The sequence below is a fragment of the Rhinolophus sinicus genome, chromosome 17 (genome assembly GCF_057876585.1).
Source record: "Rhinolophus sinicus isolate RSI-liver-muscle chromosome 17, RSI-T2T, whole genome shotgun sequence".
Taxonomy (NCBI): Eukaryota; Metazoa; Chordata; class Mammalia; order Chiroptera; family Rhinolophidae; genus Rhinolophus; species Rhinolophus sinicus.
This window is the reverse complement of record NC_142517.1, coordinates 142,836,382-142,860,205: the sequence shown is the minus strand read 5'-3', so window position 1 is coordinate 142,860,205 and position 23,824 is coordinate 142,836,382. Positions and strand designations below refer to the sequence as shown.

General features: G+C 41.2%; 1 protein-coding gene across 4 annotated transcripts in view; it reads right to left on the bottom strand.

The window, feature by feature from the left end:
* The window catches only part of LYPD6 (LY6/PLAUR domain containing 6), a 140,312-nt gene that overhangs the window by 95,349 nt on the left and 21,139 nt on the right, over window positions 1–23,824 (bottom strand). For 2 of the 4 annotated variants that reach the window (XM_074336070.2, XM_074336069.2), the window contains exon 1: window positions 21,649–21,832. The exons of 1 other annotated variant lie outside the window; for it this stretch is intronic. The gene's annotated coding sequence lies outside the window, so the exon portion shown is untranslated. Of the gene's footprint in view, window positions 1–21,648; window positions 21,833–23,824 lie in introns of those variants that run through there. One more of the 4 variants, XM_019737495.3, reaches the window with a different exon arrangement.

Below are 23,824 nucleotides of genomic sequence, written 5' to 3'. Positions count from 1 at the left end.
GCATTCAAGTCCCTGCTTGTGAGGCCCGGGTCTTCCAGCAGTTTTACTGCCTGACTCTTCCTTCAATTAGTCTTCACTAATCGTGTAAGGGAGGGAGGGCACCGAGCATCACCATAAAAATGTACTCTGAGTTAAACACACAGACCCAGAGTGCAAAGTCCAATCCTTACAGAGCCCAGAGAAAATAACTTAGGGGTAAGAAATCAATCCATTCTGCTCCATGCATGATAATCCTTTAAAAATAAATTTTTCTAAGTTAATTTGAGATGGGTTTTTGCTGCTTATGAACCAGAATCTAAATACTGATAAAAGAATGTTTATGCTTCAGTATCTTCGAATACAATAGAAGACTTGGAGAGATGACTGGCTTGAGAAACAAAGATCTCTATAAATTCAGCTGGGTGTGTACAATTCCTTTCCCTTGTGGATAGTGGGGTTCTTTGGGAACTGATAACTCATATGTTTGGATATATGTACATAAATATGTATGTAGATGTATGAATATCAGGGCTTTTCTTAGCACCAGAGGTTAAAGTCAAAATCCCGTCTCCCTGATTCAATGCAACCTCAAGATAATGTGAAATTAGTGTGAGAAAGTAACAAAAACAATGTTTCAGCCGTCGGAAAAGTTTTGAAAATTTGTAATTTTCTAAAACCATATACAAGACTTTTAGAAAGCACATAAAATGCTAATGTGATAAACATTATAAGTAAAAGCACATAAAATGTTTACGTGGTATGACTGATCAGAAGACCAAATCTCATACAAGCAATTAGAACTGACACTTGAGGGCAGATTTAATTTCGATCATATCAATGTAAAGTATGTACCTCAGCAAAAGGTAATATCATCAAAAAACATATAATGATATTAACAAGTTTTGATATTTAAAGACAGAACACTGAGATTCATGCTAGTTTTCTTAGTCACATATTGGTAGACTATTCTACCAGCCTGAAATATTTAAAACAATCTGAATTAACATTTAATATAACTTTGAAAAGATGAAGCCAATTATCAGAAATGATATTTGTCCCACAGGAAAGAAAAATGTAATTAATTTAGGCAACTTTTAATTAAATAAATTCTAGTTTTCTTCATAACATCATCTCAGTGCTACTTCTTAACACACAAGTACTCTACGCCTACACATCCAGGCTTCCTCAAACCTCGCGAATGCCTCAATTCCCAGTGCTCAAGAGCTCCCAAGGCAAAGCAATCTGTACATCGTGAGTGAGCACACAGGTACAATTTTGGGCTGGCTCTGGCAAGATGTAAGCCACTACGGTCAAGGTCAGCTTCTTCAGACTTTGCAGATCACTAATATTCCTGCACTTCTATTCAAACTTGGAGCAAATTGGCTTCCTTATACAATAAAAGGTGGCTTTCTCTCCCAGCCTCCTTACACCATAAAGTGGAGAGAAAAGGTGAGCACACACCTGTGAAGGCCTTGCTTCATGGTTTTCCAATAACACAGATGCATTGCTTAATACAAACTGGACAAAGGGGCCAGAAAGAGCCAGCTGCAGCCCCATCCAGCCTCTTGTTCCTCCAGATGCTAATACGCTATGCCTCCAGTTTAAACGTCTTTGTCTCTTTCTCTTAAAATGCCACAGGAGAGAAGTTACTTAAATGGCCTGAGCTACAAGGAGAAACCGTCATCGCCACCACTCTCACAGCTCACCTCTTACCTGCCGTAAGCACGAGTGCAACCTGTCCAGAGAAATGCTGCACAAAGCATAGGGGGACAGTAGGAAAGAGGCACGGGATCTCCTGGGTGCAGCTTTCTGCCAGGAGTCCCTATCCCGAGTCATACCTTCCCACGCCAGATTTCAGGATAAAACTCCTTTGAAAAATAGCAAAATACACTGCTAAAGTGGCACTTGGCTCTCTAAATGCAGCTTCGTCCCCCTACACAGAAGGCAGAACCACCAAGCCTGGTTCCTCATTAAGCAGCAGTCTTTATCATGAGCCCCACTGCTTTCACCCTTTCACCATCATCTGACTGGTGTCCAAAAGTTTGGATTTACAAGCTGTATAGTCAGAGAAAAGAGCTTTAAAAAGGTTTCAAGGTGGAAAAAAATTTTTTATGAGCATACTGAGGTTGCTATGAGTCAAGTTCAAAATTCAAGTCACATATGAACTAATTTACACAATATAAACAATTTTCATAGGAGGAGGAGTAACCTCATGTTCAAATTCATTTGCCTCCAATTTTGAAGTAATTCATCTTTAAAATTTCTGCGAAAATTCTACAGAGTTGCCCAGAAAATGGCACCAACCATCTGTAAGTAAAAACAAAAGCTCTCTGTAGTATATATCACAGGTTCAAAGCACTTCGGCATCGGCAGATTGAACACGTTATTAAAAGAATTTTACTGCAAGAAGAGCTACCGTAATTACACAGCAGCTGGTCTAATGTTGACAAAACAACTTGTAAAGGCTTTCAGAAGCCTTAAAGGCTAATCAATTAAAAAGGCATGAATAGTAATGTGCCTCCTATCCTTAGCATTGCAAGCTGCGTCTCCTGCAAATACAGTGAGGTTTTCATTTTGGAACCATCATTTCTTACATCCTACAATTAAGCCAAACATGTGAATACATTCTCAGTTGTGTCTAGGTGAGACCATTATACTTAAAACAAAATAACTCCATAAAACTCAATGATAAACATTGAACTTAATGAGCATTTCCACACTAGCAAAGTTATTATCAAAATGCCAACAGTTCATGTCAGAGTTTGTGCCTACTTTACCAACAGCAGGCACAGAAGTGTTTTAGATTACTGTCTACATTGGCCAACAAAATGCTGGGGGCATAAAGAATGAATGAATAAATGAATGAATGAATGAATGTTGGGACAAGTCTGTGCATTGCATCCAAGAAACACTGACATAATCGCCTTGTGATCTGCCCACGGGGTCATGTGGAATGGCCCCTTCTGCCAGGACCAATCAGAGTTTTCTTTAGGGTTCAACTGAAAGTCCATCTCTCACAGGAACCCTTCTCTACACTTTGCACAAAGCTTGTTTCTTTTTGAAATCCCTTACATTCAGAGATTTAGAAAGGATTTTACATGCCATTGGATCCAATCCTCTTTAGAGCCCAGCACATTTTTTCTATAAAGGGCCAGATAGTAAATAAGCTAGGCATTGTCGACCCTAATAAGGGCTTGTCTCCTCACAACAACTGACCTCTACCATTGCAGTGCGAAAGCGGCCGTGCACAAGATTCAAACGAATGGGCATGGCTGGATGCTAATAAAACTTTATTTATAAAAGGAGGCAGGAAGCCAGATTTGGCCGACTCTCAGCTTGCTGACCCTCTTTCCCCATCAGTGTCTTGGGAAGACCTCCAGTGAAGGGGGCTGAGCCTCCTCCTAGCAGCCTCTTGTTTTCTGAAGCTTTCCCTTTTAGTGACTGAAACGAATCTCCCTGCAACCTGCCACCACTGTCACATCTTTATCATCTGCACACCTTGTCCTCTCCAAAATCATTCTCCCTCTCCAGAGTCTCTGCATAAACAGGCCTTCAAAAACCATTTATTGAATTAAAGAAAACACCACCAGTTTTGCCTTCTGGAGCCCCAGAGAGTAAGTCTAATATCTCTTCCACCTGATGGCCCTTATGCATTTGAAGACAACTGTGGGATATGCATTTACTCTCTGTGCCTCTCATTTGGGATCTATTTTGCGGCATTTTTTTATTGTTAGTTTTCTTCTTCCATGTACACATTTTTCCCCTCATTTAGATGGCAAGTGAAGCATAGTACCTGGCACATAAGCTCCATTTAGTTTTATGAGTGTGAGTGGCAGAATGACCACAGAAATATCAATCAACGAATCTTTTTAAACCTCCTCCTCTGCAAATTCAATGGGGACCGCTGCGGATACAGGAGGTGGACGTCTCCCCACAGTACCAGTAAGACTGCTAGTGTGTCACACTTCTTCAGGTGATCACTGAGAGGCAAAAGGCCTCCTTTCCCTAGCTTCTACCACCCACCAGATCCTGGAGTATAATTTTCATGTGGCATATACTCCATAACACCAACTGAGAACTCTTGAGAGCGGGCCCATTGTCTGTCCTTGTCACGCACTCAGCCATTCCTCCTAGCCTTTCAGCAGCCCTCTTAGTCATTTCAATATCCTGTGTGATTTATCTGTCTCCTTAATAATCCCCACCCCAGAGCACCACACACCCCATTGGTATTTATGCGAAAGCACACACTAGACCTTCAGTAATCCACTCTTACATTTAAAAAATTCACAAAAACCGTAGGAGTGCTCCTTATACATAAGCAATCTTCCACAGGGTCAGACATGGGGTCCCTCACAGAATTCGTACTTTGAAGACACTAGTAAAATGAGTCTCTCAAACGATTGCCTTTAAACTCTACTCCTAGGGATAATTCACGTTTGTAATCAGTAATAAAATATTCAAATATTGAAATAGGCTATCTCAATATCATGTTTTTAATATCAAAGGTCCTTAAGACTGTAACGATGACCCCGGCTCATTTAACGTCATTCTGCCTTTTTCTATTGCTTCTCCCCACTCCTGGGAAGGGCAGGAAGGAGGTATTTAACAACGTCCTGTACTATCTCCAGTCCCTAGAAGTAACCATGGGTGTCGCGTCCGTACGTGAACGCTATGCTCCTGGACACGAACAGGGTGGTGGAGAGGCCTCAGCAAGGCCGGGTGAACACCTGCCTACTCTGTATTCCAGACAACCCAAGACAAGCTGTCAGCTCACGCACTGCTGTCCAGTACAGTAGCCACTATCCACATGCGGTCAGTTATGATTAAGTAAACATAAAATTAAGGGAAATTTAAAATCCAGTTCCTCGACTTTACCAGCCACATTGCAAGAATTCAGGAGCCATATCTGGTCAGTGCCTACTAGATTGGTCAGGCAGATGTAGACTGTTTCTCTCATCACAGAAGAGACTAGAAAGTTCTACAGGACAGAGCTAGAGGGCTCATCATACTGCTCACTGATTGCTGTTCTCCAGCCAACACCTAGCGGGCTTGACTCATAAACGGTTGAGGCCTACTGCAGTGGTATTCTACCTCCTTGAAGCCCAAAGAAAAAATGGGGTTTTTCCTTTGGTTATGCCAAACAATTAACCTGGTTATTGCCAAACAATTAACACCACATTGTTTTAAAGGCATCCTGTAAGTAAAATGAATAAAGCAACACATACTCTGCTCTTACCTCAAGGTGTTCTGCCAAAGTCCACAGCTTTTGCAACTCCATGAGAAACTTTTACACAGAATAAAAATAAGATGTGATTCTCTTCTAGATTCTAGTACCAAGTAGGGGAAGAGGGAACAAGAGGCAAAATTTCTCTATTTGTTCTGAAGTTGGCATCTTGTGCATTATTTTATGAAGTTTGTTTTCTCCCAAATTAATCACTTTGCATCAAAAAAGGACGCAGGGTTTTTTATTTCCTTTATAAAATATGACCCCAAAGTTCCAGGGACAGTATACTTACATGCCTTAGATTTATCACCAGGCAAGTAAAGTTATTCAATAATCTACCTCTAGGTATATAATTTTTTTCAGATTTACTGAAATTGTCATTTCTCTAAAACCTCAAAACAAGACAAAGTTGCTAATAAATTTTTGATTTCTACATAGTTATTTTGGAGAACATAAAATTATGAAACAAACTAAATTCAAATTCCAGGCTGCTTTCTGAAACATGAGATTACCCCTGATAGTCTATAAAGTCTGTGAAACATCTGTTTTGATAATATATACTTAAAATTCCCCACATGTCAATTTCAAGTCACTACAAAATATAAGGTGGCACCAGCTGCAAGGATTAGAAGGAAAAGCTGTTAGCAAAGTGTCGGAAAGTGTTCCAGATTTTAATGGGGCCCAAGTCTCACTAATATTTGCACATCACCGTCCAAGGAAATAGACTGAACCGAGACCGGAAGTCCTTCCTCTTCCACGTGTGAGAAAATTCTACCACGATCTAGGTATATTTTCCCTTACTACCTTCCTACTAAGGGATTGTGGTGTGCATGAGTGTGTGTGCATGCGCGTGTGTGTATATGTACAACATTATTGACTACAGTCTCCATACTGTAGGTCACATTGTGACGATCAATTTGTACTTCTGATCCTCTCATCTCTCTCATACATCTCCCCAAGCCCCTCCCATCTGGCAACCATCAGTTTGTTCTCTGTAACTATGAGTCTATTTCTGTTTAGTTTGTTCATTAATTCTGTTCTTTAGATTCCACATATTAGTCAGATCATATGGTATTTGTCTTTCTCAGTCTGACTTATTTCGCTTAGCATAAGATCTTCTAGGTCCATCCAAGTTGTCACAAATGGTCAGATTTCACTCTTTTTTATGGCAGGGTAATACTCCATTGTATAAACGTACCACAATTTCTGTTGATGGGCACGTTGGTTGTTTCCATATCTTGGCTATTGTGAAGAGCACTGCAGTAAACACTGGGGTGGAGAGATTGTGATGTGTTTAATTCTGCTACCTTTTAACCAAAATGCCCTCCCTTCTGTATTGCTACTCCTCCAAATATTACCCAGCTGCAAGGACTAGTTCAATTCTCACACTTTCCATAAAAGCTGCTTCATCTCTTCTAGCCCACAAATCCCTACTTCTCTCGGCACCTATAGCAAATTATAATAAAGGACCACACGAATGCACTAAATTGTCCTCACTCTGCTCTGCCACACTGATCTCATCTCCTCATGCCTGTGGATCTGCTCCTGTTTCCTGGCTTTTACAGAGATAATAAAGCTCCCCAAATTACATCTTCAGCCCAGATCTCTGCCCCCAAGTCACATTCATATTCCCAACCACCTACTCCGTATCTCCACTTGGAAGCCTCACAGGCATCTCAAATGTCAGGAGTCCGAAGCTAATCTGATCTTCTTCCAAATCTGCCCCTACTCAGCATCCCTATCTCAACACATGACAATCCCAGCCTTCCAGTTATCAGACCCCAACACTTGGAACCATCTTTGACTCTGCTTTCTCATTCACGCCCCACCTCCAGCCCTTTGATAAATCCTATCTCCTCAACTCTTATCATATAGACAAGGAATACCTTTTCACCACCTCCACTGCAACCAGCTGGATCTAAGCCAACACCATCTGGATCATTGCAACAGCCTCTTCCAATCTGGCCTCATCCTTCATATCATTTATTCTCACAGTAGCCAGTGATCTTTTAAATCATACATCTTATCAGGTCATTCCTCAGTACAGATTATTTCATGGCTCTCCAGCTCACTCGAAGGAAGGAAGGAAGGAAGGAAGGAAGGAAGGAAGGAAGGAAGGAAGGAAGGAAGGAAGGAAGAAAGGAAGGAAGGAAGGAAGGAAGGAAGGAAGGAGAAAAAAAGAAGGAAGAGAGGGAGGGGAAGGGGAAGGGAGGGAAGGGGAAGGGAGGGAAGGGAAGGGAAGGGAAGGGAAGGGAAGGGAAGGGAAGGGAAGGGAAGGGAAGGGAAGGGAAGGGAAGGGAAGGGAAGGGAAGGGAAGGGAAGGGAAGGGAAGGGAAGGGAAGGGAAGGGACGGGAAGGGAAGGGAAGGGAAGGGAGAGAGAGAGGAAGGAAGGAAGGAAGCCAGCATCTTTGCACTAACCTGTAAGGTCTCGTGTGATGGATGGCGTACCTCCTTATGACTTTGACCTTTTACTACTCTCCCCCTGGCTTACCCCATTCCTGCCACTGAGAATTGAGACCAAGCGAGACATGATGCCACTGCAGCACCTTTGCATTTCCACCTGGAAGGCTCTTCCTGCAGAGGTCACCGTGACTCTCTCCCTCATCTGGTCCAGGTCCTCATGTGACACTTTCACAGTGGGATCTTCTATTTAAAGTGACCAACTGCCTCCCACCCACCTCTGACATTCCCTTTCTCTCTTTCAGTTTCTCCATAGCACTTATCACCATTTATATACTACATATATTCTTATTTATTTCCTTATTTTCTGCCTCTGCCCCTCTAGAATGTAAACTCTTTGAGGGCAGGGCTTTTTGTGAGCCTCACTCACTGCTTTATCCCCAGAGATTTTTGCCTGCTTCATTCACTATTGTATATCCACCTTGAACTATGATTGGCACAAATTGAAAGAGAGAGACAAAGAGAAGCCACTTCCAAGTTCCATGAGGATAGTAGCCATGTCTTACCCTTCCTTTTTATATCCCTGGGTAGGGCCCAGAAAAAAGGACTTGGTGCCTGATTATTGTCGTGTTTGCATTGGCAAACGTGAAATATTAGGTCATTCAAATTGTTGGACATGTTAAATGTAGTGTTGATACAATATTAAAAGACATAACTATTTTTAAAACATTTCAAAGCTATTTAAACTTAAGCTCATAATCTCTACTGAAGTATGAACAATTCTCAAAATCACCAATCAGAGACAGTTTCTTAAGTGTTGCCCCAAAAAATCACACAAATACGCACACAGAAAAGATGAGAAAGGAAACCTTAATACTGTCACGTGTTGGGTAAATTACAGCAAATAAAATGAATGTCAGTGCCAAGCCACAGAACAAGTCATTTGGGTTCTTGTTCCAATAGGTTGATTATTAAAATGGACAACGGCTTTTAATAATCAACTCCACTTTGCGAAGTGGTAATATTGTTAATGACCTCGACAAATCGTTAGGAAGTAATGGAAGTCGGGGCAATGTAATAGAGAAAGGAGGAATCTTTCCCCTCCCCTGTCTGAAAAGATAAGACTGGATACACTTTCATGTCCCAAACAAGAAGTCTGTGACCAGGAAAACTCACTAGTCAATAAGTCTGAGAAATGGCTGAGAAGACTCAAGCTTTCTACACATTCAGAGCATTGCCTATAAAATCTCAACAATCTAGTATAGACCAAATGCAAACTAGATTCTTTTTCACAGGAAAAGGTTATGCAGAAAGCTTTATGGAAATCCTTCATCCATAAATCACTGAGCGTTGCAAAGGAGGAATGCTGTAACAGGCCAAAACAAACCCTGAGTCCCAGCGTCCCCATACTTCATTCCCACAGAGAGCACCTCATTCCTACACAAAAGGACTCAGGTCTCTTCCAAAGTTCACTGAGCTGCTACAGTACATAACCAACTGTATGGATACACCTTTTCTGTTTTGTGAAATATGTATAAAAATTTCTAAGGATAATTCTTTTGCCTGGGTATCTTTATAAAAACAGGAAAATTAACATTAAATGCTAATTAACATCATGTTTGTGGATAATAAAAATTTCTCTTTAATTGTTAAAAATAGTGTTGTACGCCAGGTAATGGTTACATTACTGGCATGACAGTGGTGACAATTACAGGAAGCACTGTTCATTAACTAATCTGTTCATTAATTCAGCAAAGTGATTGGGTAGGGAGAGTGTCTGCTCACCACATACCTACTGAGCACCTACTCTGTGCCAGGGCTTGCTTGCTATGAGTGATGAACTAATGCATTGTTCATATGTTTGAGGGAATAGAAAGGTGGCCACTAAAAATGAAAGCGCTGAATTCAAAACCTGGGGCACAGCATGGTTTGGAACCCTCGCTGAGATAACTCAAAGAGGTGAGAAACCACAAGCCCTCTATCTGAATCAAGCCAACATTACATCTTTTATCACTTGTGAAAAAAATAGTTATCAGTTGTTCACCAAATTTCAAAATTCAATTTAGAGTTTAAAAATATGATGAAACGTATACAACTAACTCTAATTTTTTTAACAAGACATTACAAACTAAATATAATACTTATGTCTCATCAGAGATACACTTGGATTCAAATAACAGAACTTTTGACAAAGATTCTTAACATTTTTAAACAAGGGTGGAGGATGGACAACCAAATCTTAGAAATTGAGCAACATGTAAATTTAATTGTAAAGGGAATTAGTATCTGTTTTGGGCTTTTGTATCCGAAGGTTACCTAATAAATTATTTCTTAAAAACATATGAAGGAAACCAAACTCATAGCCTGCTGTAAATTGTCTATTACAGATTACCTACAGGTTACCTGTAGAGATTCAGGTCACTCTAATTTTAAAGAATTCACAAAGTGCAATGTTCACAATATGAAAAATAGCCAGTGTGAATCCTTTCTTTTTCTTTCTAACCCAAGAGATTACACATGACCACCCAGTATTCCCCCACCCCAACGACCTTGAAAGCTGAGCTGTTTCAGTGTGAGATTCAGTGCAGACCTCCCCATGCTGTGCTCTGGACATCTACACATGCCTCCACTTCCTCCCCAGAACACTCCAGCTTTTACCAGCTCCTCATCAGGCAAAGGGTGAATCAGGCAGGAGCCAAATAGAAAATCTAAGATTAATATTGGTGGGGTGAGGTGTAATAAACATCTTCTGTAATCCTGGAGATGAAGAGAAGAACAGTATACATTTTGTAGTCATTCAGTATTCATCTTTTCATCTTTGTGTTACAGCTCTGTGATTAATCGCACTGCTTTACTCAGAAATTCCTGTCAGAATAAAATCTGGATCTTTTATAAATTGTTCTTCTCTGGAATATTACCCCCTCCATTAACATGTTTCAATGTGTGTGGGGTGGGGAGGAATTCATTATTTGTGTTTTGACTGTCTGTGACTTTAGGTAGTCTAAATATAAAAGTAAAGGGGAAAATGCATAGCTTGCAGGTTTGCATGACCCCTATGTGCTCTTCCCTTAAAGTAGTTGCCGGAATTTTCTAACCGAGCACATTTTTGATCAAAAGGTTTATATACAACACAAAAACTCTCCTAGATGAGAAGCAAGGGGCTAGCTGGAAAAGATGCAAGAAGAGAGGTGAACTGTCTAATTGTAGATTCACAGAACTGAAAACCCAGAAGGACCTCAGACATCAGCTAGTCCAATATTTGGTGTTGCACAGGACACTTGACCGTCAAGATGAGCCTGCAAAATGGGTTCTATCATCCAACAGGTTTGGGGACTCACTGACTAGTACACCTCCTTCCAGATATTGAGACTGATCATTCAGGTACTACAAGTCCTGAAAAGCCTTGCAATTAAAAAATAATTATTTAATCCATTGCTTCCAAAATATATTTGACAATCCACATCCCACAGAACAGTGTCTCTTCTTGCAGATCCTGCTCTAGAAATGCTGATCTTGTAACAATCGTTTTACAGATGAGGAAACTGACATTCAGAGAAGTCAACTGGCTTGGTCAAAACCTGGTAATTAATTAGTGGTTGATAATTCAGTAAATAGCATGATGAGAGTTTGGATTAAAAGTAGGAAATACAAATAAGCCAAGATCCCAACATCTTTCCATTCCATCCACACTTCACTGCCATATAGTCACCTCTTCTGTGTCTCTGTGTCAGTCCCCTGGGATGCTTATATCCCCTCAACTTTTACTTGCCTACTTGACCAATATGCGGCTGTTAACCAGCTTGGATGCTTTCATTAGAAAGCACGTCTCTCCCCTCTGGGAAGACTTTTTTGTTTTTATTAAAGTCAGTGGAATTGTAACAGCTATACAGCTATATACGATGGGAAGCCTTTTAACAGCGATCTTTCAGACTCTAAAGTGGCTTTAATGGAGGCTATGGTAGGAACACAGCTGATAATTTAAAGCAGAGAGAGTTTTGTGGTTCTCCTCAAATTTACTTCTGATTATTTGGGTGAGTCTCCAGATAAGATCAGAATGAGACAGGATCAGAAAGTTTTCTTAAACCAGTTATAAAGTGGTGCCCTTTTCCTTATTGTAAGTCCTTTAGTTCTTTCTTTTCTGTACTCTCTTCCTTTCCATTTTCCATGTTCAACCTTACTCAGCACACTGCTTCTCCTGGAGGGATCTGAAACCCTCATGCAATGTCAGAACTACCCAGGAGCTATACGAAATGAGTTTATTCGCCTGTCTGCAATGTCTTCTGGGTGCTATAGCACTCCACATTTCTTCAGTTTGCATGGCCTAGCTGAAAATTACCCCTTCTAGCAAAAGTCTCTCCTATACAGTTCCCAAGCCAAAAAAAAAGTATCATTACAAAGAGTACTTTTCTTTAAAATGCAATTATACGATACGTACTGCCCTTCATTTAGGAAGTTGAGCCTCTGAATAGTTTTGATGGGAAAAATATCTTTTGTATCCTGTTGATTTCCACTTGTCTGGCTTGCTTACACCAAAGAATAACAACACTGGCAACAATAGAAGATGAACCCTGAGTTGTTTCTCAGAATGGGGTGGAGTTGATGCTGAGCCAGCCACATCTCACCTGGTGCTCCTTAAAACAACATTTAAAGTCAGCTGGCTGTGATTCCCATCTATGACAATGGAGCAGGAAGAAGAACATTAGCTATTAGAGATTAAACAGAGCCGGCCCCGTGTAGTTCTGTTTAAAAAGGGCCAGCCCTAACTATATGTGTTATTCGCTTCTATGAGACAATTCATGAAGGAGTTTTTCAATAGCATAGAAAGACTTTGTTTATCTTCACCTATATATACCAAGGTAGATATACTGTCCTCTATTTTATTCTATTAGAATAAGGATCAAACACGCTGAACATATGCTATACTAGTATACCTAGCTAGGTAGCCACCATGTAACCAAGAGGAAAAGAATACTAATAAGGTGGTAATCAATTACATAGGAATAATTAAATCTAGGTGATGGGAAGGGGAATGTTTATTTTCTTCCTTAAACTTTTCTGTTGTTTGTTTAACAGAAATTATCTATACACTTTTAAAAGCACAGTACAGCTTAGTATGAAAGTATAAAGCAGCCAGCTTTCTATTTCCACCTGTGAAGATGGCATTCCGAACTTTCCCAAGTCCTAGGTCATGGTGATTAACGGCTTACCTGGAAGGTATTCCTAGGAACTGAAGCGGGAAGAGTCTCTGAGGAGAATGGTCACTTTTTGTGGCACTTGTTCGTTCTTTGTGGACCTCCAGAGACTCAAATTAGGTGGCAGTCGTCACAAAATACAAAACCTATTCCTCACATCTAAATCAATCTTTTGTGATTTTCCCCCCTTCTCCCTAATCTTTACAGCTTTCTCTCTATGAAAGTTGTAATTCTATTCAACATATTTATTGAGGGTTTACTCTGTGCAAGATAATATGCTCATGCTGGCATTCAAGAGAAATAAGACACTATATAAATAATAAGCTAGACTATTTAAAAAACATGTCAGTACAAAATACACGTATCAGCAAAACAGTAGTGGAATCGGTGAGAAAGATTTCTTTGGGGAAATTGCATTCGAACTAGGCCTTGAAGGATAAAAATTGTCACTTGAGAAATAATACATGGATGGAAGGACAGTCCTGCCCAAGGACACATCTGACCAAGAGCAAATCAGAACTGCTATAAAAATTTCTATGAATTCATTTGGTAGTGTAACTGGGAATATGAATTAAAATAATTCAATAAAAGAAAATTCTTCTGTGAAGTTTTTAAAAAACCGTGCACTTCTAACCCTATGCCTTTGATCTTCTACAGAAAGACACTACATAAATGCAGAATATTGTTTCTCAAGTCAGTATTTTGTAGTAATAATCTTTTTAGAACACTTGAAAGTAAATTTTATATCTTCAAGATGGAAAAATTTTAAGAAATTAAACATATTCTGCATGGCAAATCAAATCAAAGAACAGCATAGCAAGAAGAGAACAAATTCAAGGGAGAGGTGCTAGATCTTTTAAATTATTTAGTATAGATCCCATGCCCTTAAAAGCTAAGAACTCTGTCTGTTTAACTTAGTTCAGTCTAAATACCAATATTATGCCATACTTTCAGTTGCTCAAAACTATTTTATAGGATCAGCATTAATGGGTAGTTTTAAATGTCAAAAAATATATGTTGGTTCCTACTCATCTGAAAATTTAAAGTTTAATTAGTGCAGTCCCTTGATTTTATAGTTCAAGCAAATGAAGCCCAGGCAGTGGGTGACTAATTTGCTAAAGGTCAGCCAGCTAGTTAATGGTGACCAGTTAAACTGGAGGAAACTAAATAAGTTGCCCGAGGTCACACAGTTGGCAACTGATGGGGCCAGAATTAACCACAAGAAACCCCAGGCTTCTTACCCTTTACACTGCCTCCCTGCCGATGAAAAATTAACATAACCCCTCGCAAGCAGGTAGAGTCCTATAGATGAAAACCCATACAAATAAGAAGTAGAGGGTAATAAATGCTACTATGGTAAGTGCAAGTAAGTGTATACATTATCTAAATGGCTTTCATGGTATAAAGGAACTAGTATTTCTCAATGTCTTGATGGAAACTTAAATAATGTATATATTTGCTAATTTATTATGCTATTTGATACTGGGGGGGAAAATGAGATGAGAATAAGCCAATCTTTATTTCTGCTGCTTTTAAGGACATAAAAATATTAAGAACTATATTTTGAAAGTGTTTACCCAAAATCCTACCACTCAAGACACATTAACAGTATTGTTATTTAATCATTTAGAATGCTTGAAGACATTATATTTGTTTTGATAATTCAAGTAAGAATCATGATTTCAAAAAAGAAAAGGCAGAAAGAGAATAATCCTAGGTTTATAAATTCTTACATTTATGTCTTCTAAAAGGTCTATCAAAAGACGAAGATTTTACTCCCAATAATTTCATTTCACTTAACAACCCATTATGTGTGATCATTCATGCATACACCAAGATGATTTTTGAACCTATTTTTAAGTTTCGCCTGCATGCCCTCTTGTCAAAAGAGAGAAAGTAAGGAAGAACAGGTGGAGTGCAGGACAGAAGAAAAGGTAGTATACGAGTCTTATAGATTTCTGTCTAAAAGCCCATGCTTTCAAATATTAACAGATGTGTTCTAGTTTTTTATTGTCATGAAACATAATCCAAGTTCATTCTATTTGTAACTGTGTGCATAAGAATTTGACTTCTTGTATCTGTCCAGCTCTTCTTTTGTAGCAACCTGATAAGGGTAAAAATGTCAACTAGGTTACTAGTATGGTAACTAGTCACCAGTTATAACTATGACCCTTAATTGGTAGACAAAGAAAACTGAAATTACCTGATGAGGACATCACACTTGGGGCACCTCTGATGCTGGAAATGGGGCACATAGTTTACGGGATTTGGGAAGCTTTTGTCTATAGAGCTGTTACAAGAGGAATCCTGGGAGGCACGAGGCTTCTAAACCAGGATGGTTCCCCCACCTGTCCAAAGTGGATCGTATCTCCTCACACCTGAGCTGTGCTACATGAACTGCTAGTAGGACTGCTAAGGAGTCCCGCAAAGGAACGCCCGATGGTAAGCAGTGGTTCCGATGGTATAGCCTCTGGTTACCCTGGTGCCATGCGTGACCAACAGTAGTCTTGGAGTCAGACTAGTTGAATCTAAGAAGATCGCAGTAACTTTCGTAATCATGTATAGACAAGGGCCCTACCCCATGAGGCTTTATTTTCCCAAGCCAGAATTCTTTTCTTTACACAATGTTATCAGATAATAGTCACCTTCCCCAAGTCCTCATACTCAATCCTGGGCATTGGCTTAATCATTTGAGTGCTCTTATCTGGTTCCTTCACGTCTGTCCTATTTGAGGAATGACAGTAAGAGTTGCATACAGTAACATATATACCAGATTTTGTATGATAAGATAAAATCATGTTTTTCTGCTAAGATTATTTCTGACCGTACCAGGTATATTACTGCATATTTTGACCACAGCACCTTATTAAGCTGATGTTGGAGAACAATATACATTGACGCCCAGATTTCTTCCAGGGATCGAGTGTTAACATTCGATTGTTAATATTTAACAATCTGTGGTACATATTTCTATCTTGCAAAGATTCTAGCTTACTAGGAAGGGCCAGAGCTCTCTGGGATCATATGTGCTGGGGTCCAAAGCAGGGAAGGAAGGTGGTGAACTCAAGCCCAAGCAGGAGAGAAAAGTAAAGTCCAGAGCCAAGGAAACAAACAAAACTTCAGGCCAAAAACACAAGAACTAAATGATGTAAGAGATGGAAGCAAGTGGCAGCACCTGGATCAAAACTTGAGAATAAGCCAGACGATCCTAGATGACCAACAAAAACCATTTTTGTGGCCCAGGAGTTACATGGTCCAAGGAATGTCAGGACGACTTACAGATCACAATTAAATTAAGACTTGAGTGAATCATAGAACTTCAGAGGATAAAATGGGCCCTAGGATATCTTCTTATTTCAAATCTCTGTGAGTCTATGCAAGCTTTCAGCCCTTTCATTTAATTTAAAACATTCAACAGTATGTATTGGGAGACTGCTATGTGCCAGGCCCCAGGGCAAGCATCGTGGAGTTAGAAAGTAAAGAAACAGATTCGCGATTTACACACTAGAAGTGACGCAACAATGCTTCCATTAACTTTGTTCTTCACATCCTAATGGGCAAAAATGGAACCCTTTCGACTTCTCAGCTCTCACTACCTAAGGAATGCACACTTTTTCCTAATACCAAATACAAAAAAAAAAAAAAATTATTTAAAGATGGTGGCTTTTATAAACAAGGAATTCAGGGAAAAATACAGGCAGAATTTTCAACTACAGATTTGCAGAAGACATACAAATGATAATCAAATGAGCTTTCCTTATAGACTATGTGAAATCTGAGGTTATAATACTACATCTTATTTTCATAACACTGTTTCTTATATAAGCAATACGTGTTTATTATAGAAAATTTGAAAAATTCTGTAGTAAAAGAAGACAACAAAAACATTTGCAACCCCATAACACCTAGAGATAGGCACTGTTAATATGTTGACACACTCCTTTCTATATAGATAGACAGATAAGTAGAGAGGATTTATATAAACTTACGCAACTATGCATTTTTAAAAATGGTATCACACTAATATAGAATTTTATGTCCTACTCTTTTCTGAATATTGACTTTAATTTGGTGGACACACGTTTTTTTAAAGAGCGGAAGAGAAAATATTATCCAGCTATGTTGACTGCTGATGGGAACAGAATTTAAAACAATCTCCTATAAATGTGCTTGGCATTGTTTTTCCCAAGTACACTTATCTTAACCTTCCATTTTGACTTTAATCTTCTATTATTTTTCTTCCCATTTAGGTTGTCTTTTAAGTTACTCCTGTGGTTCCACTATATCAGCTTGATTTTCACTTATACATAAGAACTACATACCATCTGTAAAAATTTATAAAATTAAAAAAAAAAAAAACACTCCCAAACTACTTCCTAGAAGAGTCGACTGTGCTCAGAGAAGTGCCTATTTATTGTCACTGTTTCTTCTTTCTCAGCCAAACGAAAAGTCCCAAATAGGGAAAAAACTGGAATTTGAAACCTGGCCAGGTTTTCTGAAAGTGTACAAATATCACATTTTCCGTAGCCACAAACATACTTCCTCCTTTAACTCTTCTACATTATTCCCCACTTCTACAAAATAAGTTGCATTTGCTGTAATCTGTGTTTGTTTTGAATGCTGACCTTCCAGTTGTCTGCTGGGATGTGGATCTGGTTTGATAGCTCCAGGGTCCTCCGTGAAACCTTTCCCCTGTCGGGACTCCTCCCACCAAGGATGCCAGCCAATGCCCCCAGGGAACCGTCACTTACATACTACGTTTCTTCAACACACTTGAGTGATGGCCATCTAGTCTGTTGATTAGGTCTGGAATATCCTGAGCCCTTGCCATTTTCTAATCTATTACCTCCAATGTGTTTCTTGCCTGTGAAAGGCTGGTGTAGAAATATTACTCAGCAAAAGTAGAAGCACAGAATTCATGTACACTGTATATGTATGTATTTCTTTTTATCTCTGGGTATGTGTTTGGTATGATGTAAGCCAAGTGCTTCTGCAATTCTCATGTCACAGTATTTAAGATTGTTTCATTCTTGTTTTAGGAAACCATTGCAAGGTTATAATATGGAATGGAATGGAATGGAATGGAATGGAATGGAATGGAATGGAATGGAATGGAATGGAATGGAATGGAATGGAATGGAATGGAATGGAATGGAATGGAAATATGTATCACTCATCATTATATGCTCCAATCTGTATTGCATCTTCTAGGCACTCTGAACATTTCCCAAATCAATGTATGTATGATACCAATAGCCAACAATTATGGGGCATTTACTAGGTGTTATGTTCCATGCTAAGTACTTTACATGTGTCATGTCATTAACTCTCAGGCACTAGACTGTAAACTTCATTGGCAAGGAGTTTGTCTATGTGTCCCTAGCACCTAGAGCAGTGCTGGAACATAGTAGGTGTCCACTAAATGTTGCTGCATGGATAAATTGAAAATCTGCATGAGGTAGGTGCCATTATTATTCATGCCTTACACAGAAAGGAAACTGAAGCACAGAAAGGTTATGTATCCCTTTCTGAAGTCCCACAGTATATGTGAAGTCAGGACTTGAACCCAAAGCCTACATACTTAACCAGGATTTATTACTAGTAATAAAATACCTACATTAATACAAACAAAATTATGTTAGTCATCTTAAAAAATGGTATGCAATGTCATAAATAAATATTGTGAACAATAATTTTCTAAGAAAAATGTGCAAATGATGGGTTTTTAAAACTACGGTAGCCCCCCTTATCCACGGTTTCTTTTTTTGGGGGGGTTTCAGTTATCCACAGTCTACTGCAGTTTGAAAATGTTAAATGGAAAATTCCATAAACAATTCCTGAGTTTTAAATTGCACACCATTTGAAGCAGAGTGATGAAATCTCAGGATGTTCTTACTCTGTCAGGACATGAATCCTCCCTTTGTCCAGCATCCCCATGCTGGATACACTCCCCGCACGTTAGTCAACCACTAGTCAGCTCGATTATCAGATCGAGCGACTATCTCTATGTTGTCGTACTTGTATTCAAGTAACCCTTATTTTATTGAATAATGACCCCAAAGCCATTCACATAACTTGTACTACAGTATGTTGTTGTAAGTATTCTATTTTATTAATGCTGTTAATCTCTTACTGTGCCTAATTTATAAATTAAGCTTTACTGAAGATATGTACATATAGGAAAAAACATAGTATATATAGGGTGCAGTACTAGCTGTGGTTTCAGCAATCTACTGGGGGTCTTGGAACACATCCCTTGTGGATAAGGGGCACACTAATTAGATAGGCAGACATCTGTAAGCCCCTTATCAACAATGCAAGTAAAAATATAATTTCTCTTTCATTTAAGCACTGTCTTCTGCTGCATTTGCTCACTAGTTACTAGTGATTTCACTAGGATTTCAGGACTTTTGATAAGTGGGTGTGGTTTCCAGAGTGGTTTAAGTAATCTGTTTTGTCAATTCTTTTTAAAATAAGGATGGCACTCATAAAATAATCATTTAGTAGGTCTTCCTTATAATTGCCTATAGACTTTATGAGGAGTCTACTTATAAAGTGGAAGACTTACATATTTCTCAAACATCTCTGCCACTACTAATCACTTGATTTTCCTGAAACATTACCATTAGTACAGCATTCTTTAGGGTTTTGACTACTTGTATATTTAACTACTCATTAATAAAAATAATATACCCCTTTGAAAAGGGTAGTTCCTTAAAACATTATTAGCTTTCTCCTTGAATTTTTATCAGCCCATTCCTTAGTGGGAGCTAAGTGATATTTAGCGGAGAGCAAAGCCTTTTGGGAACAGTACATAATGGTCCTGAATCCATGGGTTGAATAGTAAAAAGAAATTAGAAGTAGAAAAACACCAAAAGTGTAGCCCAGCATGAATGAAGGAAGGGAGGGAGAAAGGAAGGAGGGAGCAAGGGAGGGAAGGAATTTAAAAAAAACAAAAACACTTGACTGGAACTCTGCTATTCACCTTGGAAAAGTCACTTTATCTCTGAGAGCTTCAGTTGCTCTACCTGTAAAACAGGGGAGATAAAAATGACTTCCTGACAGACACTTTAATAGCAGATCTCAGTGTGCCATGTAAGCTGTACAGCATGATGCAATATATGATATGGTATTATACTTGGCATCATTTGCCTGTAATCAGCCCATTTACACATTCTGTGATACAAACATTCATTTTACAAGGCTATCAGCAGCTTCAAAATATAGACCCATGAATCATAGCTACCTTTTTTGTCTGGAAGCATTTCTGATATTTTCAACCCAAGGAACCAATTTACAGTTTTTAACAGCCTTTGTGTGCCTGCCTACAAGCTCAGAAAGCTTTCTGTGTGCTCTACTGAGGAGAGTTCTGTAAAACCTCTGTTTAAACAAGAAAGCCTCTTTTAACTCCTGTTTCAGTCTGGTGCCTTTGGTCAAGGTGGAAACTAAAATTGAAAACAGATAGATGTTTTACATTTAAATGGTTTAACACAAATATGCATTAAGCCATTTCATGGACGACTGCACAAATATCTTTTGCAAACTTGGTACACGTCAGCACATACACAGTAGCGATTAATGTCTTCTAGAGAAATAAGGTGCAGATCCAAAAATTTAAGCAGCTACCTTGAGTCCTCTCACTCCAAAGAAAATGTAATGGCTTTAGGGGAATTGCTCTAATATCATGGCATCTGCAATGGCTGGCCAGAGGAGAACGGAGTGTATGTCACCATAAGTCAATTTAACAAGAAATAAGCTTCCCCCTGGAGAATCTAAACTCCCTAGCCTCCCACAAAGAAAATTGAATTTTGGAGGTCACACCTTGGATAGGTTACCAGAGGGAGAAGCTTAACGTTCTTTTTGTCATATGCTCAGGGAGGTCAATGCTATTCTACTAACAAATTGTTACCTAAGATCCCCCCCTATAACCCCCACCCCAAAAAATTTAGCAAGTCCTCTAGGAAATGGAAAATTATTGTGACACTTAAAATGCCAGGGACCACGCTGGGTACAATCATGTTCAAACATCAAGTTTTGAATCACGCAGTGAGAAGCAGGGTCATTACTGGGGGTGGGGGCATGGGGACGTGGGGAGAGCTGGTGAGACTGTGGTGGGGGTCAAAGCGAGTCAGAAAGACCGACAGTGAGCTTTAGGCTAAAACTGACTGTGTAGCCAAATGTAAATCAACCGAACCGCTGTTACGAGAGAGAAAAGCAAGTGGCCAAGTCCAGGCGAAGCCCTGACTCCATGGGTGGACCGCCCCTCACCTAGTCGCTGGGGAGGGCGGTGGGAGGGCCTGGCATGTTCTCGCAAAGGATGGAGGCGCCCCAGCTCACTGCACCTTGGTCAGTGGCTCTGGGTGGGCTGTCAGGCCACGGCCACCGCCCACCCCTCACCCTCCCCGCCCCCCGCCCGCCCCGCAGCAACATGTGGGGCTCTGCCACTCCGCCACCCGGGAACTCCCTCCGGGTGGAGTTCCTGGTGGACGTACGCTTGGCCCTGGAAAGATGCTGAATTACTCTTGGGGAAGATTCCTCCAGCGTAGAACTTGGCAGCTCCTGACATTTCCATCCCACCCTCTGAGCGCCAGCACTACACACACGCACATACACGCCCCTCTGGACCTGCCCAGGCTGCGCATAGTGCTGGCTGCCCACTCCCGGGCAAAACACCCGACAGGAACGTAGAGGCGAGGACTCCAGCTTCGCTGGCCCCGGGAGACTGTCGTAGCACTGGGAAGCTCCAGGGACTAAGCTCACTCCCCGGTTGGCCCCGGCCAGGCATCAGTTCGGGCCGCTGGCATTAATCCCGTCTCCTTTTGTGCTCTCCCAGGAAGCCCGCCTCTACTCACCCTGGCTGCGCGCGGATTCCGGCCGCCAGCGGCAGCCCGCTGCCCCATCCCACGAACACTGCGGCGCCCCCAGAGTGTGCAATGCAGAGCCCCGCCAGCGCGCGGCCGGAGCCGGGGAGCGAGGGAGGGAGGAGGAAGGAGAGAGAAAACGCAGCAGGGAGGGGATGGGGGCGCGCGCGCCACTCCCACTCGCGCCGGGCACTCGCGGCCGCCGCCGGCCAGCCCGACCTTGCCGGCCGCAGGACCAATCAGCGCGCGGAGGGGAAGCCGAGCCCTCCCCGGGGCGCGCTCATTGGCCGGGAGCGCAAGACCCAACTCTCGGAGTGTTGGCCTGAGCGCCAAGTCTGCAAACTCCGGCCCGCGGGAGCCCGCAGACCCACGCCGGTGGGGCGCCGGGCTCCGCGCTCCCCCTAGCAGGGCGAATAAGCCGAATTCCGCGGGCGGAACCGGGAGGACTTGCGACATGCCTGTGAAACCCGTTCCCTATGAGCGTTCAAAACGAGCAGTGTTTGTTCAGGTTGCAGCGATTCCTTCCTGTGAGCGACCCCTGCGCCGCTCGCCTAACTCTGGCCAGCTGCTAAATGATGGAAAGCCTGGCAGCGGGAAATGGCCCCAGGCAAATCTTACGCCCCGCCACGGCCGCGTGAAACCCGTTGCATGCAAGAACCAGTGCTGAAAACCAAGTCGAGCTCCGAACCCAGGGCAGACCTAGACCACTTGACGTTTGCAATAGAGGACCCAGACTGCGCGGCGGATGAGGGTTGGGGAGAGAGTCTACGAGGCAGGTCTTCGTGAGGAATTGGGAATCCGGTTGTGGGTTTTGGTGCGCATCGTTCTCCCACTCTCTGCCGGCCTTTCCCCCAAATGAAGCCCCTCTCTCCCCCCTCCACCCCCTGTCTCTCCGCAAGTTTTCATCTTCCCTTCCTTGTTGTTAATTATAGTTGACGCCTGGGTTTTTCAGTCCAGAACCTGAGTGGAAGCGGAACACGGCCTTACTCCCCACCCCTCTGAGCACCGCCGGGGGCTGGCGGAAGAGAGGGTGACCAAGGAAGGTGACCAAGGAAGGTCCTCGGAAAGGTCTGGAGGAAGGATTCCTTAGGTCCTCCCGGGAGCTGGGAGCTCGAGACCCGCAGCTCGGAACTGCCCCAGCTCAGCCAGGTACCTGGCCTGCGGGGCTACCGTCGCGAGGACCGCCCGCCCCAGTGGCTACTTTTATCCCTCCATGAGGTCCCTCTCTCTCCTCGTTCGTTGGACTTGGTATTCTTCGAGCTTCTTTTCAGATAGGCCTTCTCTGAATCTTTCTGCCTCTGCTCTGCCCATCATCAACTCCCTCTCCACATTCAAGTATCTTTAATGTGTTTTCTTTTTCTTAACTTCCCTCCCATTCCCTCTGTTTGGAAGGGCCTCGGATAACGTATTTTTTATTAACAGCCTCTGACCTCAAAAACTTTTTCTTAGTTTATGTGCACAGGTTTACACAAGCTCAGGGTTCAAGGGGGCAAAAATAATCAGCACTCCTTTAGAACCTTTGGACGCGAGAGGTGATAACTGCGGCTGTCTCCCTGCAGGGCTCAGCACGTTGAATGAACTGCACAGGAAGGAATTAATCAAACTGAACCTGGGCTATCCCTGTGATTCTGTGAGTTAGAATCTGGTACCAATGAGGGCGTGTCCTAGGTGTCATCACTGCCACTTATTTAGTTTCCAAGGAAGAAATTCCTTCTTCTGAAATTCCAGTCCATATGCCTAGTTCACTTGATTTTTTTTTAACTGCCTCAGCTCATAGTTTAGTCAAAACTTAATATTTAGGTTCAAAATAAAGTTCGATATATTAACGCAGTTGATGAGACTCTGAGTTCCTGACGGAGATAGATTCCTTAGGATGTTTTCAGAAATGTATTTTATTTTAATGATACAAAGAAATGCACTGTAAATGTTGGCAGTGGTTACCTCCATGTGGTGGAATAATAGGTGATTTTTTTTTGTTTTCTTCTTTATACTTTATTGTATTTTCTAAAGGACATGTAACACTTATTAATCAGAAAAAAATGTTAAATATGTTCTCTCCAAATGTACAATACTCTTCAGACATCAGAAGAGCTCAAATATGAAATCCTCTTCTACTTTACCCTTCACATCTTATCAGTCGTCACCAAGTCCCTTGAATTCTGTCTCC